Here is a 27389-nt window from a genome sequence, read left to right as displayed (position 1 = left end):
GTGCTGGTTCTGGGCAGTTCAAAGTCAGGGGATGGGAGTCATCTCAGCTTTTAGTGATCTGCAACCAGCCTGCCAGGAAACCAGAGATAATTAATCTGACATGGTGGAAATTACCTGTAATCTCTTCACAGGGGAGATTGAGGCAAGAGGAACACCAAGTTCCCAGATACACTAGGCTACATAGTGAGACCATTATAACACACACACACACAGAGAGAGAGAGAGAGAGAGAGAGAGAGAGAGAGAGAGAGAGAGAGAGAGAGAGAATGAAAGAGGAGGAGGAGAATCAGAAGTGACATGCTAGCCTGCCCCTATTTATTTCCTGGCTTCCATTCCTTGTTTCATGTGTCCCCATGTTTTCATATCAGATCCGGTGAGCATCCAGAAGTGGGCATGACCTTCACTTTCCCCAGAGTGTCCCCCATGCCTTCACGGCTCCAGGTGCCTAGATTCCCTGGGATCATGCCAGAGCACTCTGGGAGGATGTTAGTTGCTATTCTCTCGCCCTAATACTGTCGTTACTGTTTTTCTCTTTTACAATAAAAAAGTACACATTGGAGGTAGAGTACATACATTATAAGAACCTGTGCTTTATTTTTAGGGAGTGAATAAATTAGTTTATTCACAATACATGAATCCATTCCCTCCATATACGTCAAGATCATTTGCATCACTCCAAGGACTTCCTGGGTTTTAGCAGTCATTCCTCATCTCCAGGCCTAGACCTTGACAACCTTTAAGCTTTCTGTAGATTGGCCTCTTTGGACCTTTCCTTTCCTGGAAACAGAAAGGGATATTATGGGAACAAATCTGAGAGGAAAAGGAGGGCTTTCTGAGGGAAGGCCCAGGTGTTGCCATGGCCCAGTCCTCCCTTCCCCAGGACACTTAGACGTTGTCTTTGAATGTGCGGACATATCCTCAGGCTTGGCCAGGGCTCTAGAGTGAAAAGGGAGTACTTCCTTAGGCCTTTCTAGCTTCTTGTGTCCTCTTAGCTTCTATGGGTGCCTCAAAGTAACTGTTCACTTGCCACACCTGTGCCTACCCTGCTCAGTCTGCATGGGCACTGGTCACTATTACAGCAGTGGGGCAGAATCCATCTGGGGCTGGTCAGTGCTTCAACCTCCAGTACCAGTGACTCTACCATCTCAATGGCCAGGTCTCTCTGTTTCTCTTGAGTAAGCTGAGTCATAGTGAGTAGTCTGGCTTGGAGGCTAAGATTGCCTTTGTTTGGGGCCAGATGTTTGTCTGCACCATGGAGAGCCCCTTGCCTCTCTGGCAAGCATGATAGTGGCACTTTGTAGTGATCTTTGCTATGATTGACTCTGTTCCTATAGTAGAGACATCTGAGATCAGATTGAGGAGGGAAGAGAGTAGAACAGGTCAAGATATCTTGGGAGCACATTGTAGTAGGTAGTAAGACCAGACCATATCTACTCTTGATTTATGCTGCTGGGAGCTGCCCTGAATTTGAATTGTCTAGTCCTCTGTGACAACCCCATTCTGCCTTTAAAAGCCATCAGAAAAGGTACTGTGAAGAGTTTGCTCTCAGTTATCTCATTCACATATTAGTGCTTCAAATCCCCTCCTTAGCTCCCAAGCTCCCTGACTTCTATATTCATATGGATGAAGCCTAAGGGACTCTGAGCCTGATACCTAGATAGGAGCTATCTCCAGTTCTGCATCTTCTGGGAAGCAAACTCCTTGAAGTTCAATCATGAGTCTTCATGGAGGAAAGATCTAGATTGTTGGTTGTTTTTATTCTTAACTCTTTTGGGGACATGCCACCCAGCTTCCAAATAAATACACATGAAGTCTTATTACTTATAAATACCCAGCATTAGCTTGGCTTATTTCTAGCCAGCTTTCCTTAAATTAAATTATTCTAGCTACTTTTTGCCTCTGGGCTTTTTCCTTTTCTTACTTCTGCATGTCTTACTTTCACTCTTACTAAGTGGCAGGCTATGTGACTTGGGTGGGTGGCCCCTAGAGTCCTACTCTCCTTGTTCTCTTGTACCTTGATATCTCTTGCTCCCTTCTCTGCCTACCAGCCCCGTCTATCCTTTCTCCTGCCTTGCTATTGGCTGTTCAGCTCTTTATTAGACAAATCGCATGTTTTAGACAAGCACAGTAACACAGCTTTACAAATGCAGCAGATCTGTTTTCTGGAAACAACCCCAAGTGCCTGGGAAGTCCTTAGGATCAATACTAAGAGGACAAAAGTCTGTCATGGAAAGAGGCCAGTTTTTTTTTTTTTTTTGAGACAGTCTTTTTGTGTAGCCCCAGCTATCCTGAAACTCCCTATGTAGACCAGGTTGACCTCAAACTCATAGAGATCCACTTGTCTTTGCCTACTCAGTGCTGAATTTAAAGACATATCAACATGGGTGGCTATAGAGGTCACATGTCACTTTTTTTTCCTTTTATATAAAACTGTATTTTATACTTTGGCACAGTGTTGTGGGAAACACACACTAGAATTTATTTATTTATCTTGGCAGACTTCCAATTTTATTATTACATATCTATTTTAGTCCTGAAGATGGAGTTTTGAATTCTTCTTTTTCATTTTTTCATATTTATTGAGCTCTACATTTTTCTCTGCCCCCTGTCCCTGCCTCTGCCCTCCCTCTTCAACCCTCCCCCAAGGTCCCCATGCTCCCGATTTACTCAGGAGATCTTTTCTTTTTCTACTTTCTACTTCCCATGTAAATTAGATCTATGTAAGTCTCTCTTAATGTCCTCATTGTTGTCTAAGTTCTCCAGGATTTTGGTTTGTAGGCTGCCTTTCTTTGCTTTATGTTTAAAAACCACCTATGAGTGAGTACATGTGATAATTGTCTTTCTGTATCTGAGTTACCTCACCCACAATAATGTTTTCTAGCTCTATCCATGTTCCTGCAAAATTCAAGATGTCTTTATATTTTCTGCTGTGTAGTACTCCATTGTGTAAATGTGCCACATTTTCCTTATCCATTCCTCAGTCGAGGGGCATTTAGGTTATTTCCAGGATCTGGCTATGACAAAGAAATCTGTAATGAACATAGTTGAAGACATGTCCTTGTGGCACGATTGAGCATTCTTTGGATATATACACAAAAGTGGTATTACTGGGTCTTAAGGAAGGTTGTTTGTTAATTTTCTGAGAAATATCCACACTGACATCCAAAGGGGTGTACCAGCTTGCATTCCCACCAGTAATGCAGAAGTGTTCCCCTTACCTCACATCCTCTCCAGCATAAAGTGTCATCAGTGTTTTTGATCTCGGTCATTCTTACAGGTGTAAGATGGAATCTCAGAGTTGTTTTGATTTGCATTTCTCTGATGACTAAGGATGTTGAACATTTCCTTAAGTGTCTTTCAGACATTTTAGATTCCTCTGTTGAGTGTTCTTTGTTTAGGTCTGTACTCCATTTTTTTTAATTGGATTATCTTTCTTTGGTGTTCCAATTTCTTAAGTTCTTTGGTGTCCAATTTCTTGAGTTCTTTGTATATTTTGGAGATCAGACCTCTGTCTGATGTGGGGTTAGTGAAGATCTTTTCCCATTCTGTAGGCTGTCATTTTGTCTTGTTGACTGTGTCCTTTGCTTTACAGAAGCTTTTCAGTTTCAGGAGGTCCCACTTATTAATTGCTTCTCTCAGTGTCTGTACTGCTGGGCTTATATTTAGGAAGAGGTTCTCTGGCCTAATGCGTGCAAGTGTACTTCCCACTTTCTCTTCTATAAGGTTCAGTGTGGCTGGATTTATGTTGAGGTCTTTGATCCATTTGGACTTGAGTTTTGTGCATTGTGATAGATATGGGTCTATTTTCATTCTTCTAAATGTTGATATCCAGTTATGCCAGCACCACTTGTAGAAATATGCTTTCCTTTTTCCATTTGATTTTTGCTTCCTTATCAAAAATCAGATGTTCAAAGATGTGTGGATTGATATCTGGGTCTTCTATTTTTTTTCTATTGGTCCTCCTGTCTGTTCTAATGCCAATACCAGGCTGTGTCCAGTACTGTAACTCTGTAGTAGAGTTCAAAGTCAGGGATTGTGATGCCCCCCCCCCAGAAGTTCTTTTATTGTACAGGATTGTTTTGACTATCCTGAGTTTTTTGCTTTTCCATATGAAGTTGAGTATCATTCTTTCAAGGTCGTTGAAGAATTTTGCTGGGATTTTGATGAGCATTGCATTGAATTCTTTCAGAAATAGATAGAAATGTGTCTTTCTATTCTAAAACAGTGTAGTAGAGTTCTTTCTTTTTTAATATTTCAGATTTTTATTATTATTATTTCATTACTTTAAAAAAACAATCCAAATTCCCACTTTCTTCCCTCCTCCTATTCTGTCCACACACTCTCCCACCTCTCCCTCCTCCAATCCGAAGAGAGGGTAAGGCACTTTGCTTTGTGGAAGGTCCAAGGCCCACCCTACTATGTCTAGGCTGAGCAAGGTATACATCCAAAGAGAATAGAATCCCAAAAAGTTTGTACTTGCAGTAGAGACATATCCTAGTGCCACTGACAGGAGAGGTCACATTCTTGTTGTGGCTAATAGAGAGACAGAAGGCTGTGCCATGATGGAATACAGGATCCCTTTGTCTGAATTGTTGAGCTGCCTTGGGATATCTTTCTGTATGCTGTGAATATGCATTGCTCTCATTGGTTGATAAATAAAGCTGCTTTGGCCTATAGCAAGGCAGAATGGACAGGTGGAAAATCCAAGCAGAGATAAAGGAGAAGTAGGGTAGAGTCCTGGAGAAGCCGGCCAGCTGCTGAGGAAGGAAGACATGTAGAAAATGAGGTTAAACTATGTCCACCTGGCAATATATAGATTAAGAGAAATGGGTTAAGTTGTAAGAGCTAGTTAGTAAAAGCCCACGCTATTGGCCAAACATTTTTAAGTAATATTAAGCCTCTGAATGGTTACTGGGGAACTGGCCAGTGGAAAAGAAACATCTGGTTACATTGTGCTGTATTAGTTATGTTCCTTGTTGCAATAAAATGCCTGACAGAAGCACTTAAAGAAGAAAGCAGAATAGGGCTGGAGAGATGGTTCAGCATTTAGAAGCACTGACTGCTCTTCCAGAGACCAGGGTTCAATTACCAGTACACACATGGCAGTTCACAAGTGTCTGCAGCTCTAGTTCCAGGGGATCTCACACCCTTACACAGACATAACATAACAGGTAAAGCACCGATTCACATAAAATAAAATTTTACAAAAAGGAAGGGTTATTTTGGCTCAGAGTTTGATGGTACAGTCACTCATGGCAGAGAAAGCACGGTGGCAGGCGCTTGAGGCAACGGATCACATTGTGTCTACAGTCAGAAAGCAGAGTGAGGTGAAAGCTCGTGCTCAGCTCAGTTCCTTCTTTTATTATTTCTTGTACCCTGACCGGTAGGATGGTGTCACCCATACCCACAGAGAGGATCTTCCTATGTCAATTAACTCAATGTAGAAACTCCCACACAGACCCAACCAGAGGCTGGTCTTTTAGTGAATATAGAATCTAGACTGTAGATCCTGTCAAGTTGACAACATTAACCATCATGAAGCCAAGCTGGAAGAACAGGAGTAGAGGGTCCAGTTCCTAAGATTCCTGTGTGGAATTCAACTCTGGGCATCCCAGTGGACATTCAACTGTCTCCATATGGACCTCATTATTGGAAGCTGGTGCTTCACTGAGGAGGATTAACTAGGTGTGACCTAGGTACAGTAGGTCCTTGGGAGGTTCTCCGAGATGAATGTAGAGTTCAGGAGAGAAAACTGGGTTGCAGAAAGTAGGAAAGGAGCTGCTAGCAGATGCCATTCACTGTTCTGGAAATTCGTGACTTCATAAAGAAAGGGTATGGGTCATGCACAGAAGTAGTACAATGAGAAAGAATGCTATTGGTCCACTTGCCCAGGCTTCATTCCTGTTTCTTTTTGTTGTTGTTGTTTGTTGTTTTGTTTTTTGAGACAAGGCTTCTCTGTGTAACAGTTCTGGCTGTCCTGGAACTTGTTTTGTAGACCAGCCTGGCTGTGAACCCTGTGCTTCTTTTTTTCCTTTCCTTTTCTATTTTCTTTTGCAGTACTGGAGGTACTTTGAGAGTACTCTGCCACTAAGCTATGCCCTCAGCCCCGTTTTTCTGTCATTTTGTGATGTGGGTGTGTGTGCTACAAAGAAAGAAACAAAAACTGAAATAAAATGATGGGGCTTTTCTGGCATAAGGACATCAGTGACATCTAGCAAGATTATAGGAAGGTGTGGACAGGAAAATTATGCATTTGAGGCTAACTAGCATGGACTACAAAGTATAACCTTGTCTTACAAGGAAAGGAGAAAGAAGGAAGAAAGATTGAGAAAGTGTGATGATATTCAAATGACAAGCCACCAGGCAGATTTAGTGGTGCACACACAATTCAGAACTAGGGAGACAGAGGCAGGAGGATCAGAAGTTTAAGGTCACCCTCAGTTACACGGTCAGCTTGAGACTAGTCTGAACTACAAGAAACCCTGTCTTAAAACCAAACCAAGACAACAACAAGAAACCCAGAATCGTGTAGGAGACACTTCTAGGTGTGTCTGTGAGGTTGTTTTCAGAGAGGTTTAGGTGAGGGAAGGCCCTGAATATGGGCTGAAGTTCCAGACTGAATGAAAAAAGAAAAGAGAAAGTGAGTTGAGCACAAGCATACATCCCTCTCTGCTTCTTTGTGATCAGATACCTTATCATTGGGACTTTGTCTCATGCTGTGCAGTATTCTCAAAATGTAATCCAAAATAAACTATTCATTCTTTGAGGTCTTTTAAAGGTATTATGTCACAATAATATGAGAAGAGTAATTAGTACAATACTCTCCCCCCCCCACATCATTTACCTTGAGTGGTCAACCAGAAGCCAGCATGGATGGCAGATATCAAGGTATTTCATTCATTTTCAGCAGCAAGGTTCTGGGCCAGTCTTGTTCCCACAATGACCCCAACAATGGTTTGATGTGACCCACCTATTGAGTCTACATTCTGTCTCTCTATGCAAAGACAAGATCATATAGATATGCATCCTACTTCTCACCTTTCTATATAAAGTGCAGATTACCTACACACCCCTCTCCTCCTGGCCCCAGGGTTATTATCACTTGATAGCTGAGCATCTGCATTTTCTTTCTTTTTTTGGTGGGGAAGGGTGTACAAGACGGGGCTTCTCTGTAGCTTTGGAGCCTGTCCTGGAACTAGCTCTTATAGACCAGGCTGGTCTCGAACTCACAGCGATCTGCCTGCCTCTGCCTCATGAGTGCTGAGATTAAAGGCGTGTGCCACCACTGCCCGGCCATCTGCATGTATTTTCATATCATGTACATACAGACTAGTCATTTGTTATTATATCCCATAGTTCATATTGCAGATATTGGCAGTTTCCACCCAAGGCTTGTTCTATTTTGCAACACCAACAGCATTATGAAAGCACTGAGCTTTGCCTACACAGTGCCAGTCTCGGCACCTATTATCTAAGCTCAGATGAGAGACAAAGAAACAATGTCAGTGTGAAGTTTTATATATATATATATATATATATATATATATATATGTATATGTGTGTGTGTTTGTGTATATAAATATATATATGTATATATATATATATATTATATATGGTTGTTATGGGAATTCATTCAGCCAATAGTCTTATAGGTACTGGCCCATTAGGGCATGTTCTCAGGTACTATGAGTGTGGACTAATAAGTTCAGATGAAAAGCATGCTCACTCTCTTGACTGGTGGTCTGAGTTCTGTACACAGCTCCCAGCACTGACCAAGCTTAGGACTACAGTGGCTTCCTTACTGTGAGTGTTCACAAAATGAGTAGTTGTTATCCTTTATTCTGGGCTCTTGTGGACTTCCTTAATTATATACAGTCTGTTGTCCAACGTAGGGCATGAACCCATGACCCTGGGATTAATTGTCCCGTGCTCTACCGGCTGAGCTAGCTAGTACATCTGTAGAAAATACATTTACAGTTGGTTTTGAATATTTGTTTATTTTTATTTATGTGTATGGGTGTTTTGCCTGCATGTGTATTTATGCATCTTGTGTAGTGCCTACAAAGACCAGAAGAGGGCGACAGATCCCCTGGAACTGGAGTTGTAGATTGTCGTGAGTCACAGTTTGGGTGCTGGGAACTGAACCCAGGACCTCTGCAAGAGTAGCAACTGATCTTAAATTCTGCGCCATCCTTCCAGATTCTCTTTGTTTTAAAATGAGGTTTTGTGTAACCCAGGCTGGCCCTGAAGTCATTTTTGTATCTAGGATGGTCTTCAACTCCTGATCCTTCTGTCTCTACCTCCCTTGTGGGGGGACTATAATCATGAACCACCATTCCCAGCTTTGGTGATCATTTTTTTGTTATGCTTCTCTATCTGTGCTTGAGTGTGGGTGTGAACATTGTCATAATGTATAGGCAGGCCAGAGGACAACTTGCAAGAGTCAGTTCTTTCTTGTTGTAATATAGGTTCTAAGCATCAAACTCACGTCCTCCGACTTGGCAGCAAGTACCTTTACTCATTGAGCCATTGAGCTATCTTGCCAGCCTCTCTAAATTTTCTCTTAGATTTATTGGTTTTATGTGTATCAGAGTTTTGTTGGCATTTAGATAGGTATCCATAAAGGCCAGAAGAGGATATTTGATCCCTTAGAACTGAAATTATACATGGTTTTAAGTCACCATGTAGATACTCAGAACCAAACACAGGTCCTTTGCAAGAACAAGTGTTCTAAACCACATAACTACATGTCTAGCCCTCCACCATTTAAAAAAAAATTATTTATTTATTATGTCTCCAATGGTCTACCTGCATGAAAGCCTGCATGCCTGATCTCATTACAGATGGTTATGAACCACCGTATGCTTGCTAGGAATTGAACTCAAGACCTCTCTGGAAGAGCAGCCAGTGCTCTTAACTGCTGAGTCTTCTCTCCAGCCCCCTTGTTTTTGTTTTTTCAAGATGGGTTTTCTCTGTGCAGCCCTGGCTGTCCTGGAACACACTTTGTAGACTAGGCAGGCCTCAAATTCAGAGATTCACCTGCCTCTGCCTCCCGAATGCTGGGATTAACGGCATGCACCACCACTGCACGGATCTAGCTCTCTACCTTAAAAAAATCCAGAATGTAGGTACCTTCCATGTATGAGGAAAATTAGCCTTTGTGCCATCTAATAGAAGCATGAAAACATTTTTTCTGGTATTTCAAATATCTTAAAATGTTGATCTCCATCTTATTTATTGAGACAGTGTCTGCCAGTTGAACTTGGAACTCACTGGTAGACTAATCTACCTAGATAATTTACTCTTGGGATTCCCTGTCTCTCTGCCTTCTGAGTGCTGGAGTTAAAAAGAACCACACCTATTCAGCATTTGCATGGGTGCTGGGGATCTGAGCTCTGTTCCTCTTGCTTGTATAGCAAAACCTTTATTCAATGAGCCAGTTTCTCAAGTCAGAAAACTCCAAAAAATGTTTTGCTGGTTGTCTTTTGATTTCATGGTTTCTGCATTAGAAAGTTCTTCTGCAATTCAATATTGTAAATGAAGTGATTGCTATGCTGGCGAATTGTGCAGCCTTGGGGAGGATAGTTTCTGAGGGAAGAGAAGATAAAATTTTATAATGGGTAAGAAGGGGCATTAATAGAAAGAAGTGAAGGACAACTAAGGTGTTAAAAAGATTCTTATTTAGTTTTGATGTGTGTGTGTCTATGTATGGGTATGTGCTCATGCATATAGGTGCCTACAGAGGTGAGAAAAGTCACCAGGTCCCCTGGATCTGGAGTTATAGGCATCTGTGAACTGCTTGATGTGGGAGCTGGGAACCTGATTTAGTTCCCTACCACAGTAGTATGCATGCGTAACTGCTGAGCCTTCTTGTAAGCCCTAATACCTATACTAAGCTCTAGCATCTGTTCTGAGATGGGTTCTTGGTGAAAAGCATGTTCTGGGTGAACAGTTTTACTATTTGTGGACATGTTTTATAGAGATTCTTACCAGGTAGTCCAGTGGGACTGCCAAGCTGAGATGTGTATCTGTGAACTAGTGGTTCTGAAGAGACATTACAAGGCTCCGGAGAGATTTCATAGTTATTTCAAGAAAGATCTTATTTAATGCTGTTGAAGTAGAGATCACCGTGGGAACCAAAGGATGGCACCTAGGCTTCCTGTGCAAGCAAATAAGATGCGAAAGATGGGACTGAGAAACAGATGTGACTGGGTGAGCAACTGTGTTTGGAGTTTGTGATATTTACATGAGAATGCTGAGTAACCACTGGTATTGGCCTTGAATCCCTCTCCTCAGTAATTACACAAGAATAACCTCTGCAGAAGCATACCCACTTCTCCTTCCCCACTCTCCCATCCCTCCCCTCCCCTCTTACTCTATGAGCCGAGGTATAAAACAGTGGGGTAAGCACTCTATAGCTCAGCCTAGCCCACCCCTGGATATTTGTTATATATATCTCTGTCCCCTTAGGTTTCAAAAATTTGTTTCTTGTGTCTTGGTTTTTGTTTGTTTGTTTGTTTTGTTTTTGAGACAGGGTCTTGCTATATAACCTAAGCTGGCCTAGATTCCAGGCTTGAGCCACCATGCTTGGCGTTATTTTAGGTTGAATATTCAACTGCATGTTCATAGGGTGAAAATCCAAGGAAATAGATCAGTGAAAACCCAGAAGGGTCACACCTTAGAAACAGGGCTACACTGACTGTTGGTAAAGGCTTCCTAGACTTGCCCTACCAAAGCTTAAAAACAGAACTTAACAGAGGATCATGTGCATCTCTAACCATCTACCGAAGTCCAATATTCTTCAGGACGACAACAAATCCAGACATTCAAACCACAAAATAATCATAAATGTTCAGCATGCAATAAAGAACTACCACATACTCAAAGATCTTTAGCTAGAAGAAACAGGATGAGTGAGACAGAAAGAATGTTCCTAAATGTAAAATTAAAAGAATATGGAGAGTCAGAATAGAGTCACACACCTTTAATCCTAGCACTCAGGAGTTAGCAAGGCAGGAGAATCAGGAGTTCTAGGCAGCCTTGGCCAGATAGAGGGTTGAAGTCTAGCCCTGTCTTTATGAACCCAAGCCATAAAAGTTCCAAATGAGCTGGGCATTAGTGGTGCCTTCCTCTAATCCGAGCACTCTAGAGGCAGAGCAGGCAGATCTCTGAATTCAAGGCCAGCCTGATCTACAGAGTAAATTCCAGGACCAAATAAACTAACAAAAACAAACAAAAAAGAAATGAATAAATAGATACAGTAATAAAAGGAAACTTGAGCAAGATGACATAAACATGTAATCCCAGCACTCAGAAGCCTGAGACTAGAGGATCATTATGAATGTGAGGATAGCCTGGGCTACATATTGATATCCAGTGTCAGAAAACAAACTAGGGTAAAGATGTTCAACATCAAGCCTAATAGCCTGAGTTCAATTCACAGGACTCACATACTAGAAGGAAAGAACTGACTCGTAAAAATTAAGTTATCCTCTGGCACACATGCAAGCACACCCACACATGGGCGTTCGTACACACACACACACACACACACACACACACACACACACACACACACATTAAAAAAAGGCCTAAACAGCCAGACAATGGTGACATGTGCCTTTAATCCCAGCACTTGGGAGGCAGGCAGATCTCTGTGAGTTCATGGCCAGCCTGGTCTACAAGAGCTAGTGCCAGGACAGGCTCCAAAGCTACAAAGAAACCCTGTCTCAAAAAAGCAAAAAAGAGGCCTAAATAAGTATGTAAGTAAAATAAAATAAAAGGGAGCTGAGTGTGATGTGCACACTGGTAATCAGAAATTGGTAATACAGTATAAAAGACATTCTTTCACAAAGATTTCTTCGAAGCTGGGCAGTGGTGGCACATGCCTTTAATCCCAGCATTCAGGAAGTAGAGGCAGACAGATCTCTGTGAGTTCAAGGCTAGCCTGGTACAGAAAGAGTTCTGGAACAGCTAGGGCTGTTACACAGAGATATCCTATCTCAAAAGAAAAATTAAAACAAGTGTAAACAGGTTCCCCTGTCCCACTGTGTCTCATAGTCGCTTGTAAATAATCATTCAGAGACTTATGTTAATTATTAATGGTCGACCAATAACTCAGGCTTGTTACTAGCTCTTACATTTAAATTAAGCCATATTTCTATCTATGTTTTACCACATGACTCAAGGCTTGTTACCACATTTTCTCCATGTCCTGCTTGTTTGGCAACTGGTTGACATCTCTCTTCTTGGGCAGCTAGCTTGCATCTCCTCTGGCTTTGCCTTTCTTTCTCCCTGTATCCAGTTTGGCTTTCTTGCCTTGCTATATTCTAAATATTCTGCCTTGCTATAGACTAAAGAAGTTTTTATTAGCAACCAATGAGATGAAAATATATTTCTAACGTACAGAAGGGTTATCCCACAGTAAAAGAGCTGAGTATAATGATGCACACCTTTAATCTCAGCACTCAGGAGGCAGAGACAGGTGGATCTCTCTGAGTTTGAGGTCAGCCTGGTCTACAGAGTGAGTGCCAGGACAGCCAGGTTTACATAGTGAGACCCTGTCTGCATTTTTTTCACTCTTTTGGGGACTACCACCCAGCTCTCAAATAAGCACACAGAAACTTATTCTTTTTTTTGAAACAGTTGTAAATGGTTTATTTTTTTCTTTTGAACGCTTTCCTTGGGATAGGATTTCTCGGTCAAGGTGTATATGTGCATTATGGCTGTTGATGTAGATTAGCCTTCAGAAGTTCTGTGTCAAGTTTCATTGAAGATGCCTGCCCCTTCCTGCTGGCCTTGCTGTATACAAGCTGTATATGTATGAAATGAAATTAGCACTGGTTAAATCCAGCCCTCTAAACTAAGCTACAGACTGGGTGACTAGCCCTGGTCATCTGATGGAGGCTTATTCTTACTTAAGAATGTCCCCCCTTAACTTGCCTTGTTCCTAGCCAGCTGTTCTAACTTAAATTGTCCCATTTTTCTTTAACTACATTTTGCCTCTAGACATCTTACCTTTCTTTATTCTATGCATCTTTCTTTACTGCTTACTGTGTGGCTGGCTCTGTGGCTGTATGACTGGCCCCTGGTGTCCTCCTCTTCTTCTTTTCTTGGTCCTTCTTCTATCTATCCTAGATTTCTCCTCCTGTTTATTCTCTCCACCTGCCAGCCTTGCCCATCCCTCTCCTGCCTAGCTATTGGCCATTCAGCTCTTTATCAGACCAATCAGGTGTTTCAGGCAGGCAAAGTAGCACAGCCTCACAGAGTTAAAGAAATGCATCATAAACAAAGCAATACAACTTTACATCTTTAAACAAATGTTCCACAGCATAAACAAATGCAACACATCTTAAACTAGTATTCCACAATAAGACCCTGTCTCAAAAATTTAAAAAAAAAATTACATGTGCTTGTGCTTGCCTTTGAGTTAGTGCATGTGAATGTAGATATCCATTGAGGACAGAGGCATCACATGCCATGGATCTGTCGTTACAGGCATTTGTGAGCTACCAGATGTCGGTACTGGGAACTGAACTTGGGTCCTCTTGTAAGAGCAGTATGCTCTATTAACGGCTGAATCATCTCCTTAACACCCAGTATAAAATTCATTCTTAGGGCTGAAGAGTTGGTTCAGTGGTTAAGAACACTGGCTGCTCATCCAGGGGACCTGGGTTTGATTCTGCTAACTAATTACTGTCTATAACTCCTAGTTCTAGGGGATCTTGTGCCCTCCTCTGGCATCTAAGGGCACTGCATGCTTATAGTGCATCAGATAATATATAGGCAAAACATCCATACATATAAAATTTTTAAAAGTTTAAAAAATATAATTTATTTTTTCTGGGTGTTAAAGCATGCCTATGATTCCTGCAGTTGGTAAGCTGAAGCAGGGGAATAAAGTGTTTGAGACCAGGTCTGGAGAGCTTTTTTTTCAGCAGTAAAGAGCATTTGTTGCTTTTTCAGAGGACCAGAGTTCAACCCCCCAGCACCCACAGGACAGCTCACAACTATCTGCAACTCCAGTCCCATGGGTTGTGATGCCCTCTCTGACCTCCAAGAGGTGGTACACATATATAAATGCAGTAAAACGAATTATGTACATAAAATAATAAAGTAAGCTTGGCACACACCTTTAATCCTAGCACTTGGGAAGCAGAGTCAGGTGGATCTCTGTGAGTTTGAGGACAGTCTGGTCTACAGAATGAGATCCAGAATAGCCAGAGCAACACAGAGAAACCCTATCTCGAAAAACAAAAATAAATACATAAATCGATTTTGTGGCAGGTGGGGGGGACTGTTTGAGACAGGATTTCTCTGTGTATTAGCCCTGACTGTCCTTGAACTAGCTCTTGTAGACCAGGCTGATCTACAAACTCACAGAGATCTAGCTGTCTGTGCCTCCCAAGGGCTGGGAATAAAGGCATGTGTGTGTGTCACCATTGCCTGGCAATAAATATTTTAAAAAATACTTTGAGGCTCTCCATCCCTGGTGGAGCAGATTTGTAATCCCAACTCATCAAGAGGCTGAGTCAGAAAACCTAAGAGTTCAAAGCCCGTGAAGGCTACAGAGAGATTGGAAGGCTATTCTTGACAGGTTGTCAAGAATTTGTCTTAAAAATGTAAAAAATGAGCTGGGTAAAAAATGAAAAATGAGCTGGGTGGTGGAGGCACATGCCTTTAATTCCAGCACTCAGAAGCAGAGGCATGTGATCTCCGTGAGTTTTTTTTTAATTTTTATTTATTTATTTATTTATTAAAAATTTCCACCTCCTCCTTGCCTCCCTTTTCCCTCCGCCTCCCCACCTTCCCCTCCCTCTTTAGTCCTAAGAGCAGTCAGGGTTCCCTGCCCCGTGGGAAGTCCAGGGTCCTTCCCCCTCCATCCAGGTATATAAAAGTGAGCATCTAAACAAACCAGGCTCCCACAAAGTCAGTCCATGCAATAGAATCAAAACCCAGTGCCATTGTCCTTGGCTTCTCAGTCAGCGCTCATTGACCGCCACAATCAGAGGGTCCAGTTTGCATCCAGCCTGGTCTTCAGAGCAAGATCCAGGACAGCCAGAACTGTTGCACAGAGAAACCCTGTCCTATAAAAACTAAAACAAAACAAAAATTAAAAAAAGCCTGGTATAATGATGCACACCTTTATTCCCAGCACTCAGGAGGAAGAGGCAGGCAGATCTATGTGAATCCCAACACTCAGGAGACAGAGGAAGGCAGATCTCTGTGAATCCGAGCACTCAGGAGGCAGAGGTAGGCAGATCTTAGTGATTTTCAAGACAGCCAGGGCTACATAGTGAGACCCTGTATCAAAACAAAACAAAACAAACAAACAAACAAACAAACAAATAAATAAGAAGGGCTAGATGGCATCGATAGATTGCTCAGTGTATAAAGCACTTTCTGTCCAAGTGTGAGGAGTGGAGTTTGGATCCCCAGAATCCACTGGAATGCCTGTCAGCCATGGCAGCCCACCTGGAATTCTAGTGCAAAGATAGGATCCCTGGGGCAAGTTGGTTTGCTAGACTAGTTGAATTGGCAAGTTCTTAGTTCAAACAAGAAACTCTGTCTCAATATATACGATGGAACATACTTGAGGAAGACACCTGGCATCAATCTCGGACCCCACATACGCATTCCACACACATGTGCTACCACCCATGAAAGAAAGTATATGCATGAATGAATGCCACATACATATGCTCCCACCTCAAAGGGCTGAAAATCCAACTCAGTGGTAGAGCACTTGCCTAGTATGCCCAAGGCACTAGGTTCAATACACAATATTGTAATTTTAAAAAATTCAAGACAAGACTGGGCTAGAAACTATCTCAAAACAAGACATCTGGGACTTGGTAGACCTGTAATCCTAACTACTCTTGAGGCAGAAAAAATGATTTGTTCATGGTCACTCTGAGCTATAGAGTGAGTTTAAGGCCAACTAGGGCAATTTGTTGAGACCCTATCTTAAAATAAAAAGTAAAAAGAGTCATGGCCTGGCAGTGATGGCACACACCTCTAATCCCAGCACTCAGGAGGCAAGTTTGAGGCCAGCTTGGTCTGAAACATTAGACTAAATAATTTTAATAAAAACCAGGAGTCAGATACTGGCGTAAAAACCAGGAAGTTCAAAGAACTGGGAGCAGCTGCCAGTTGCTTGCTTTCTCTCTTCTTCTTCTGTCCAAAATGCTGAGATCCTGTTTACATCCCCACTTTATCAGTTCCTGTCCTGCCTCTACCTCCTGAGTGCTGGAATTAAAGGCATGAGCCAGGAGTGCTGGGATTAATGGCGTGTGTCACCACTGCCTGGCTTCTACGGTACCTCCACTTTCTGAACTTCAGATAAGCTTTATTTGTCAGGATACAAACAAGATATCACATAACACTGGTTTACAGAAAGAGTTTCAAAATAAACAGGGCCACACAGAGAAATCCTGTCAAAAAAATCCAAACAAAAAGAGGAGCTGTCAGGAGGTGGTGGTGCACACCTTTAACCCCAGCACTTGGGAGGCAGAGACAGGTGCATCTCTGTAAGTTTGAGGTCACCCTGGTCTACAAGAAGTAGTTCCAGGACAGGCTCCAAAAACTACAGAGAAACCCAGTCTCGAAATAACAAAAACAAAACAAAAATAGGAGCCAGAGTGATATTAAATGCCTCTAACCCTAGGATTTGGAAGATCACTGAGAGTTTAAAGACAACCTAGTTTACTGCTGTACTTGTGAGTTGCAGAGCTTTATAGAAAGAGTGTCTCAAAGATCCAAAAAGAAGGCTGGGGGCATGGTTTGGCAGGCAAGAACTTTTGCTCTGCAAGCATGAGGAAATGAGCTTGAATTTTCAGCACCCATGTAAATAGTCAATCATGGCTATACATGTGTCCACAACCACAGCTTTGAAGGAGTGGAGACAAGTGGAAATAAGACAGAGAGCAATAGAAGAAGACATCAAATATTCTGCTCTGGTCTCGATGCATGTGCACAAGGGTACAGAGGGTTGCCATACTCATGTACTCATATACACGTGAATCCAAAAGGAAGAGGTGCACATCTGTGATCCCAGCATTTCAAAGGTGGTGAAGGCAGGAGGATTAGGAATTCAAGGTCAGCAGCCTGGTGGTGGTGGTGGTGGTGGTTGGCTAGGACTGTTACACATAGAAACCCTGAGATCCTATGTAGAAACAATGTATAGAGTCTTCCTACTTACATTATGAAAGATAGCCCAAAGAGAAAAGCAATTTTGGCTTATCCATGCAGCAGGATATTAGTTGGCCCAAAAAGAAAGTCTTCATCCATGGTTAACTATGTCAAAACTTGAAACTATGAAGTGACAGAATATAAAAGCACATATATTTATATTGTGTGATTATGATTGTATTTGAGATGTCCTGAAGAGCAACTCCATAGTCAGTAAGTACATGACTGATTCCCAGAGCTTGGATATGTATATGAGGGGAATGGAGAATGATAGCTAACTACTTACTACAGAGTTTCTATTAGAAGTAATGAAAATGTTTGGGAATCAGATAGCAGTGATGGTTGCACATCTTTGTGATTATATTAAGATGTCACTGAACTGTATACATTAAATACATGTCTTATATGAAAGGTGAATTATATCTCAGTAAAGCTGGTTATAAAGAAAAAGAAGAGGCTAGAAAGATGGCTTAGTGGGCCAGGTGGGTGGTGGTGCACCTAACACTCACGAGACAGTGGCAGGTAGATGTCTGTGAGTTTGAGGTCAGTCTGGTTTACAAAGCAAGTTCCAAGGCAGCCAGACCAGAGCTAAACAGTGAAAACCTGTCTTGAAAAAAAGAAAAGAAAAAAGTAAAAGAAAGGCATCTAGATGGTTAAGAGCACTTGCTATTGTTGCATAGACTGGAGTTCCTAGCTCTCATATTCAGTGGTTCACAACTGCCTTTAAGTCCAGCTCCATAGACTCTAATGCCCTCTGCTAGCCTTCTTGGGCACCTGAACACATGAGGCACACACACACGCATCGCACACAAATAAAAGAACAACTGGAGTTGTTGACAAACACCTGTAATTCCAAAAGATGGGAAGGTGAAGCTGAAGGATCACTGGAAGTTCATGGCCAGGGAAGGTGAAGCTGAAGGATCACTGGAAGTTCATGGCCAGCCTGAGCTACAGTGTGAGGCACTGTGGGGGAAAAAAGCCAGCTGTGGTGGTATGAGCCCATAATAATCCCAGTATCGGGAGGGTGAGGCACAAGGGTGGTCAGTTCGAGGCCACACTGTACTAAAGGGAAAAGAAATGAAAGTAAAAAAAAAAGAGCAGAAAGAAAACAATGGATTTAGAATCCCAGATTCATTGTCAGAGTGGCTTGTTGAGGAAGGCGCTAGATGAAAATGGCTATAAGTTGCAGTACTCCAAGCTTTGTGCTAGGTACTTGTACATTATTAGTCCTCCAGTTTATGGACCATTGGGGAAAGAGCCCTGACTTATCCAGCAATCTTTGCTAGTATTTTTTATAGGTCCAAGCAAAATCTTGCTACTGCAGCAGGTGACCCAGGGCTCCCACAGGAGGAGCTGACTCATGCCTCAGGCCCTAGGGGGTGTGGTGCTGGGCAAGCAGGGATTCCAGGGTTGCTGGAGGGAGCAAGCTAGGAGCTGGGGGTGTGGAGAAGCACGCACCTAGGACTCAGACATTGAGCATCTGGGTCATTTCTCAGGAAGGGTTCCCCAGTGGCCCATGGGCGTTTTGCACTGTGCACTAGAGTCTTGGGCCCAGGGAACAGCGGCCTCATTCCCATGCACTCTGCCTCTCAGGCCTGGGTCCATCCTCCTTGAGTGCCCCCTCTTGGTGCTGTCTTATGGTCCAGGTTTAAAAGGCCCAGGCAGCCTCAGGCCAGCCCTGTGTGGGGGCGATGGCCATTGCAGTTTTCATTGCACGTGAGGTGAGGCTGAGTGGCCATGAGAGTGAGGCTGCTGTAGGGCACGGGGACACGTCCACATGGCCAGGAGTGGCCACCCTGTGTCAGCCACGTTGGAGGGACAGGTAAGTGGCCACCATGCTTACAACTTGTGTGCTAGTAGTCTGATGGATGTCCGGGATTCAGACAGCCTAGGGGTCCAGACTGTTTCAGGGGTCAGGCCCTGTCCCTGCATCTCGAGGCTCACTAGGCACTATATGCCCTGAGTAGGAAGAGACGGTCAACTCTATTGTAGTCCCATTGCCTGATATGATCCTTTTGTAGAGGAGGAGCCGTATCTCTGAGCATTGCTGCAGCCCCTGCATCGACTAAGATATCCACGGTTCTGCCTAGGGGTGCCGCCAATGGGGGCAGGACTGGCTGAGTTGGTAGCACCATGGGGGAGCATTGTGGGAGAGCAGGGGCTGTGGACCCACATATCTGTATGGAGCTTTTCTCATTATCATGCCCTTTGCTGCCAGGGCTGTATCAGAGGGGTTAGCTGCATCTGTGATGCCTGAGGTTGCCACTTAGAGGTGGGGGCTGGGATGGGGTCTTTGGCTGCAAATCATGACTTTCCAGGTCTCATTCCCATTCTGTCCCTGGCCAGTTTCTAAAATTGGCTTTCTGCAGAGTGTAGAAGAGGTGAGGGCAGGATGCAGCTGCTTTTCTCTTTCTCCTTCCATTCTTCTGGCTGTTGCATGAGGGGTCCTGGATGCAGACCTGACAAAAGAACCCCAGAGAACTGATCAATCTGAGCTGAAACTTGACAGTTTCAAACTGGAATTGCTCCCTGTTCCGGCTTTTCTTTTTTCTTTTCGGTGTCTCCTTGCCCCCCCCATGCTGAGTCCCTCCTGTTTCCCTTGGGAATTAGGCAGTGAGAAGGTAGCACTGTGCTCTGCTCCATTGACTGCACACTGGCTGGGTGTGGCCTGGGGGTGAAGTGCATTTTCCCTATCCTTGTGGGCCTTGCCCTACATCCCTAAGGCTGCAATGGTATTTGGACATGGTGCTTCCTACATATAAGACTTCTGGGACTCTCAAAAGTAGGTAAGACCCCTCTACCCCTACCTCTCTCAGACTGACTTCTGGATCTTCAGGGAGAGCCACGCAGGGCTGACCGAGCATCTATCTGCCTGTATCTGAGCAAAGCTTGAATTACGTCTGTCCCTATGAGACTCTTGGCTTTGTGTTGCAGCAGAAAGGCCAGACTGCAGACTCCTGAATAGGCAGTCAAGGCCCTCCTGGGGAGAAAGCACTTGAGAGACCATGACCTAGAGATGTGGTGGCACTGAAACCAGCCTCAGGCCTTAATTCTCCAGAGCTTCGCTCTAGGACTCCTGTTAGTAGCACCACTCACAGAGAAGCATGCGATTATTCTCTCCTTGCCTTTCTCCTTCCCCAGCTCAGGCAAGGGGTATTTGGGTCTAGGCTCCCCTGTGATGTTCTCCTGTGCCATCATCTGCTCTCAGCCTTGGGGTGTAACGTTTGGGTCCCAGTTTTGGTATGGCCTCACACCCTATCCTTTTAAGCATCTGGCTCTGCTGCCCCCTTGGGTGTGGCCCAGTTAAGATAAGATTTCTTGGCTTCTGTCCAGTACAGGGATGGAGGATGATTGATGGCTTCCAAGCTTGCCTGTGGCTGTTATTCATTTGCCCTATTAGAGGCTCTTCCCCTCTCCCAGCCTCAGTTACCATCTGGGGTTCTGTCATGTTGGATGAGTTTTCCTGCCCCTCTGTGGCATGGAACCTGGCCAGCCAGGGTCTCTGGGCCGAGTAGGTCAGGGGGAGGGAGAAGATCTTGGGCCTGGGGTCTCTGACTCCCACTTGTTGTCTCTCCTCAGGCCTGTCCCTGGTACACCTGCTGATTATGCCCAACGTCTGACTTCTCCCATTGCTGTTCCTCACTATAGGAGTTTGCATGGGTAGCAGCAGGCCCTTTCGTACCTTTGTGGTGACAGATACCACACTGACTCACCTGATTGTCCACTGAGTGACTGGGGAGGTATTTGTAGGTGCAGTGAACCGAGTTTTCAAGCTGGCTCCAAACCTGACTGAGCTATGGGCACATGTTATAGGGCCCGTTGAGGACAATTCTCATTGCTACTCATCCCCTAGCATGCATGTGTGCTCTCATCGTCTGGTGCCTGTGGACAATGTGAACAAGCTGCTCCTCATAGACTATGCAGCCTGTCGTCTGGTAGCTTGGGGCAGTATCAGGCAGGGCATCTGCCTATTCCTGCATTTTGATGATCTCTTCAATTTGGGTGAGCCCCACCATCGCAAGGAGCATTACCTGTCAGGGGCCCAAGAGCCTGACTCCATGGCAGGTGACATTGTTGAACAGGGCCAGGGGCCTAGCAAGCTGTTTGTGGGCAGTGCAGTTGATGACAAGTCTGAATACTTTCCCACCTTGAGTTCCCGTGAGCTCATCGACGATGAAGACAGTGCAGATATGTTCAGTCTGGTGGGTGAGATATTATGCCTGTTCGTTCTGTCCTCTTTCTTCTCCTTCTTAGGAGTCCAGGCCCAATTCACTCCTTTCTCTCAGTCTTGACCCTACTTCTTGGGAAGGAAAGCTTTGATTTGAGAGGGAATTTGTGACCCTTCACTGACACAGAGATGCAGATCACCTGCTGAGGACAGGAAATTGGGCAGGATTCACCTGTGGAAAGCCTATATCTGGAGAGGCTGAGGTCACCTTTCACTCTGTGGCATGGATTACAGTAATTGCCCAGGCAGGGAAGGTGGGATATCTAAGGGGAAGCCTTTGGAAGGCCACATTGTTAGATCAGGGTTGGGGAGTCAAGGGGGCAAAGGGAACAGGTCTTTATCCTGTACTCATACTTTGCTGTCCTCTCCAGGTGTACCAGGATGAGTTTGTCTCCTCTCAGATCAAGATTCCTTCAGACACACTTTCCCTATACCCTGCCTTTGACATCTACTACATATATGGCTTTGTCAGTCCCTCCTTCGTGTACTTCTTAATACTGCAGCTGGACACCCGGAAGACGCTGCTGGATACAGCATATGAGAAATTCTTCACATCCAAGATTGTGCGCATGTGTTCAGGAGACTGACAGTTCTACTCTTACGTAGAGTTTCCCATTGGCTGCTCCTGGCGTGGTGTGGAGTGCCACTTGGTGCAGACTGCCTACCTGGCCAAGCCTGGCCCAGGCTTTGGGAGTGCCAGTCGATGTGGATATCCTCTTCACCATCTTCTCTCAGGGCCAGAAGAACCGAGCCAGCCCACCTCGGCAGACCATCCTTTGCCTCTTCACACTCAGCAACATCAATGCCCACATCCGGCAGTGAATCCAATCATGCTATCGTGGGGAGGGCACACTGGCGCTGCCATGGCTGCTGAACAAGGAGCTGCCATGCATCAACACCATGAGCCTTTGCTTGCCCTGCTGTCCCTGTGCTACACATGACAACTCTGTCTTTCTGCTTCTCTGCTGGGTGACTGTCTGTCCATACCCAGGCTTGACATGGTACTGAGAGTGACTGACACATTTGTTCTGACACCTGCTTTACCTTTCTTGAGAGCCTAACTCTGTACCTATGTCTTGGCCAGTGTCCTGTTCATATATTGTAACCTTCATTTTTCTGACTCTATTAATTCCCAGCTTGCTCTCTGCTCTATATCAAGTCTTGTAAACCAAGGTTTCTCCTCTCTCTCCCTGCTTCCTGTCACCAGTCCCATTTTCTCATGGGGTCCTAGGGCAAACTGTCAGGCATGTCTGGAGGGTAGTAGCTTCCAGGTTCTGCTTCTTTACAGATCTAATAGCATCTCTCATTCATCCCTCCTGTGTCATTCACCCCTCCTGTGTCACCAGCCCATGCAGATCAATGGAAACTTCTGTGGGTTAGTGATGAATCAACCATTGGGTGGCCTACATGTGATTGAGGGGCTACCCCTATTTGCCAACAGCACTGACGTCATGGCCAGTGTAGCTGCTTATACCTACCACCAGCACTATGTGCTTTTCATCGGTACCCACAGTGGTAATCTGAAGAAGGTTGGTCCTAGAACCCTTGTATTATGAGTTTGGGAATGTTTTTTCACACTATGGGAAGAAGGGCTGGGGAACAGAATGTTCACATGAGCCTAGGTTACTCTGAACAGGCTATGATGACTTCCCAGGTTAGGCTCCAAAAGCTGAATCCTGCTCCTTGGGTGGCTTCTCTGCCATCTACCTTCACCAGCATTTTCTTTTTAGCTGAATCCAAGATAGCCTTTGCCTTGGTCTAAGACTGTGGCTGTTATAGCTACAGGCCTTCTGACTGAGTGAAGGCTCAAAGAGGTCCTATCTGACCAGCTCAGCTGCAATCTAGAAAGTCCCTGCCTGGGTACTGGTAACTATGGTACGGTGAAGCTGGCTTATCATTTCTCTGTCCTGGTTTGTGGCTCAGTTGCAGGTTGATGGCTCTCAGGATGCCCAGCTGTATAAGACCGTCTCTGTGGTAGAGGGCAGTCCCATACTCCGAGACCTGCTCTTAGCCCTGACCACCAGCACATACACCTCCTGAGTGAGAAGCAGGTGGGCCCATGGTGGGTGGTGGTGGATGGTGGGGCAGGGGTGGGCTGTGTGCAGATGTGACTGTTCCCAGGTGAGCCAACTCCCTGTGGAGACCTGTGAGCAGTATCTGAACTGCGCTGCATGCCTGGGCTCAGGGAACTCACACTGTGGTTGGTGTGTGCTACAGCACAGGTGAGGGCAGTGGGTGATGGACATGGGGTGGCAGGGAGCTCCCTGGGGCCATTATCTTGGGAGACAGAAGAACTTAGGAGGGCCTTGCCAACTGGACAGAAGCCAGCCACACTTGCTATACTTTCTTTCACCCACCTGCTCTGTTTTCCCCAGCTTTGAGCTTTCCCCTCCCTCCCTTCTCCTCCACTTTGTCCAGCTAATGAGCAGAACTTCCACCCTGAGTGACATCCCTTGGATCTCAGGGGATGAGGCCAAGACACACTGTTGCCTGGCAGTAGGAGCTGGGTATGCTGTCCTCTGCCCCCCTCAGCCTCTTACAGCAACCCCATCTGGTCCCTCTTGGGACAGTGCTCAGACTGCTCTGGCCTGTCCCCATGCAGGTGCTGCCGGGAAGGGGCCTGTCCAGGTGCCTCTGCTCCACATGGCTTTGCGAGGAGCTGAACAAACGTGTACAGGTGTGTGCGGGTCCGGCCCAATAATGTGTCGGTGACATCCCCTGGAGTGCAGGTAAGTGATATGGTGGGTACTTGGGCCCATTATGCTTCATGAGGGAGGGGCTTATTCTGCTCTGACCTCTCTGCCTTCCCCAGCTGACCATAGCCATGCACAAAGTGCCAGACATTAGTGCAGGTGTGAGCTGTTCATTTGAGGAGGTGACTAAAAGTGAGGCTATTCTGCTGTCCTCTGGAGAGCTGCGTTGCCCTTCACATCCCTCCAGGTGCTCCAGACACTTACCAGAGGGCAATGTCAGTGGACTGGGGCTGTTTTGGGTGTTGTGGGGTAGGACAGGATCCCAGGCTAGTTGGTGATGGCCACCTGTTTGTTGCAGGGTCCACGCATACTGTGCAGCTGCAGCTGCTCTCCATGGAGACCGGTGTGAGGTTTGCTGGGGTTGCCTTTGTCTTCTACAACTGCAGTGCCCTCCAGTCATGAGTACCAGGTCCAGAATCTGTCCCTAGGCCTGGGGATGGATAGGTGCTCTGGGATATATAATTCTTGCAGTGTGGTTGCCTCTAGGACTTTCGGGATGAATTTGTTCCCACATCTGTCCAATCCTGATGTGCACTGTGTGACTTACGCAGGTTCTGCCTATCCTCTTCATTTGTTCCCCGGTGCATTTTGTGGGAGGGTGAGAACAGGGTGGTGTAACCTTCTCTGTTATTTCTGAAGCCACTTCCCTCTCCAGGTTTATGTCCTGTGTTGGCAGTCCTTACCCCTGCCACTTCTGTAAGTACCGCCATATGTGTACCAGCCACCCACAGGAGTGCTCCTTTCAGGAGGGCAGGGTCCACAGCCCTGAGGTGAGGTGGTGCAGTGCGCTGCAAAAGATTGGGCTCCTTGGCTGGCCTCTCACTTCTTTGTTTGTTCTACCATTTCCTTGGGCCTGGAGAAAGGTGGGTAGCTCAGCATGCTCTGACTGCTGTTCTCCCAGGGATGCCCTGAGATCCTGCCTCGAGGAGACCTCTTGATCCCTGTGGGCATCATGCAGCCTCTAACCCTGCAGGCTAAGAATCTTCCACAACCTCAGTCAGGCCAGAAGAATTATGACTGTGTAGTCTGTGCACAGGGGTGACTGCCTCAGTTACCTGCAGTGCGCTTTACCAGCAGCAGTGTGCAGTGCCAGAATGCTTTGGTGAGGTCCAGGTTGGGTCAGCCAAGGACAATTGTTTTGTTGTTTTTATTGTTGTTGTCAGTGGTGGTGGTTTGTTGGTTTTTTTGTGTTTTTTTTTTTGGTGTCTTCTCAGCTTACAGATCTGGAAGCCTCTGGTTGATCTGGTTGATCCAGGCAGGCACTTTATAGTCTTTTTTTTTTTTTTAAAATCGGGGATTACTAAATTGGGCAAGGATTTTGCTTACCTTACTTATACTCCTGTGGTTCCATTTTTCTTAGTATTTCTATGAAGGTGATGAGTTTGGTGACACCTACCTGAACTTCTCTGTGGTCTGGGATAGAGATTTCCCCATTGATAAGCCTCGCAGCTTCCAAGGTAAGGCATGACTTCGGTCCAAGGAATGTGCTCCTGGGACAGGGTTGACACTACTGGGGCAAGTCTGGAGGACCTAGAGCCTCCTGCTTCTCTGCCACTGCCTGCCCCATCAGTAGTCCTGTGTGCCTGCAGCCCTTCTATACAAGTGCTGGGCTCAGCGGCCTAGTTGTGGCCTCTGCCTCAAAGCTGATCCCTGCTTCAACTGTGGCTGGTGCATCTCGGTGCACAAGTGCCAACTCCCAAGAGCAAGTGGATGCACCCAATCCAGAAGGGTGCCTGATGCAGCCATCCCCAAGTCACCTACATTAGCTTCACATACTAGTCCTACCTGGCCTGCTGGGCATGTATGAGTCTGGCCTGATCTTCTTGCCTCTTATCCTGTTCCACAGATCCACCCACTCACAGGACCCAAGGAAGGTGGCACCCAGGTCACCATTGTGAGTGAAAACTTGGGCCTCACTTTCCATGAGGTTGGCCTGCAAGTAGCTGGTGTACGTTGTAACTCCATCCCCACCAAATATGTTAGGGCTGAAAGGTGAGTGTGGCCATGTTGAGTACCCTGTCCTTGTGTACCACAGCTGGTCCTGACCTTCTGTGACTCCTAGGATTGTATCTGAGATGGAGGAATCACTGGTGCCCAGCCCACCACATGATCCTGTTGAGCTCTGTGTAGGTGACTGTTTAGCTGACTTTTGCACACAGTCTGAGCAGCTCTACAGCTTTATGGTATATGACCTGCCAGTCTCTTCCCCTACCCAAGTCCTCTATCTCCTCTATCTGGGGGAATGCGGAGTAGCCATTGGATGGGGCTGGCTTCTACCTCCTCTTAAGGGCTGCTTCTTTCCCAGACCCCAACATTGGACTGTGTGAGTTCTCGGGCCCCAGCTTCTAGGGGCACTTAGCCCACCATCTCTGGAACTTCTCTGGATGCTGGCAGCAGGGTCACAGTGATTGTAAGAGAAGGCGAGTGCCAATTTGTGAGGTGGGCCAGAGCACAAGCAGTCTGGAGTTGAGCATTATGTAGAGGGCTATGGGGACAAGGTAGTCGAAGGTGCCAGACCACCTGCTTCAAGCCTACCTGCTTTCTTATGTAGGAGAAATGCCGAAGCAATCGTGTGTAACTCACCTGTCTCCACCCTGGGCCCGAGTCAGGTGTCTATCAACCTTGCCATCGACCATGCCAACATCTCCAGCCCTGGAGTCATCTATACCTATACCTGGGACCCCACTGTCACACACCTTGAGCCAACCTGGAGCATCATCAAGTGAGACCCTGAGGAGGATTGGATTAAGGACTCAGTTGGGGCTCTTAGTGTCTGTCTTTGGGCCTTACATGTTACGAGGGCTTTGGGGCATCAAATCCTTCCTGAACCCACGACAGTAGGGGACACAGAGTTGTCCTGCCCATATAGAGCCTTGCACCTACTAAATCATCCAAATTTCGAGGCTCTGAGCTCTCAGAAAAACCTTGGTAACTTCAGGGTAGGGTGGAAGAGGGAGCCTGAGACCGTCCCCCATCTCTCTAGTGGAAGTACTGCCATCACTGTGAGTGGAACCCATCTGCTGACCATGCAAGAACTCCGTGTACAGGCAAAGTACCATGGTATTGAGACGACTAATGTAAGTAGCAGCTTCCTACTCCACTCCCACCCTTTCTACTTATTCAAGGCTTCATGCACTGAGGTGATTGCCAATGTATCCATAGACATGCCAGGTGATCAATGACACTACAGTGTTATGTAAGGCCCCTGGCATCTTCCT

General features: G+C 45.4%; 1 pseudogene; it reads left to right on the top strand.

The window, feature by feature from the left end:
• Positions 1-24252, top strand: part of LOC148117473 (protein FAM50A-like) — a 31503-nt pseudogene extending 7251 nt beyond the window's left edge.
• The last annotated feature ends 3137 nt before the right edge of the window (positions 24253-27389 follow it).

Source organism: Myodes glareolus, chromosome X, assembly GCF_982192425.1.
Source record: "Myodes glareolus chromosome X, mMyoGla1.1, whole genome shotgun sequence".
Lineage (NCBI taxonomy): Eukaryota > Metazoa > Chordata > Mammalia > Rodentia > Cricetidae > Myodes > Myodes glareolus.
The sequence above is the reverse complement of the archived record's forward strand: the minus strand, read 5'-3'. Positions and strand labels throughout refer to the sequence as shown.